The sequence below is a fragment of the Carlito syrichta genome, unplaced genomic scaffold (genome assembly GCF_000164805.1).
Source record: "Carlito syrichta isolate Samal-C Ts95f unplaced genomic scaffold, Tarsius_syrichta-2.0.1 Scaffold169078, whole genome shotgun sequence".
Classification (NCBI taxonomy): Eukaryota; Metazoa; Chordata; class Mammalia; order Primates; family Tarsiidae; genus Carlito; species Carlito syrichta.
The window spans coordinates 800,610-801,491 of NW_007113174.1; the positions used below are offsets into that span (position 1 = coordinate 800,610).

General features: G+C 37.1%; 1 pseudogene; it reads left to right on the forward strand.

The window, feature by feature from the left end:
- The first annotated feature begins 216 nt into the window (after positions 1-216).
- Positions 217-477, forward strand: LOC110594347 (annotated as a pseudogene).
- The last annotated feature ends 405 nt before the right edge of the window (positions 478-882 follow it).

Here is an 882-nt window from a genome sequence, read left to right on the forward strand (position 1 = left end):
TCGTCAAACTTTAGACTTTGTTTACAGTGTTTTTTACTATGCAAATATGTGACTTCTTGATATTAAGTCATAGTAAAACTTTCATTTTATACTCTTAAATACAATAATTTTCTTATTTTTTTCTACAAAAATGTGAAATGATAAAGGAAGGTAACAAGAGAAATAGAAGAAAATTTAGCAATCATAAAACCTTTCCGGCAGTGACAACCTACCCACGAGAACATGCCTCTCACAAAGGATCTCCTTCATCCCTCTCCAGCAGAGGAGAAGAGGAAACACAAGAAGAGGAACCTGGTGCAGAGCTCCAACTCCTACTTCATGGACATGAAATGCCCAGGATGCTATAAAATCACCATTGTCTTCAGTCATGCACAAACAGTAGTTTTGTGTGTGGGCTGCTCCACTGTCCTCTGTTAGCCTACAGGAGAAAAAGCAAGGCTTACAGAAGCATGTTCCTTTAGGAGAAAGCAGCACTAAAAGCACTCCAATCAAGATGAATGGAAAACCATCCTAATAAACACATTTTGAATATTAAAAAAAATCATAAAACCTGTTTTGTGTGGTACATATACACAATGGAATATCATACAGCCATAAAGAAGGACAAACATATGGACTTCACAGCAACTTGGATGGATTTAGAGTCAATCATAGTCAGTGATTTATCACAGAAACAAAGAACAGAGTACCATGTATTCTCACTCATAAGCGGACCTTGAACAATTATCATAATACTAAAGAAAGGGACTGGCAGTAGTGGGAAACTGCCAGGGGAGGGGAGATGAGATTGACCAGTTGAGGAAAACTGCCATCAACAAGGGTATCTGTATAATAAACATTTGTATACCTAACTCTGAATTGTACCCCACATCTTTAAAATAA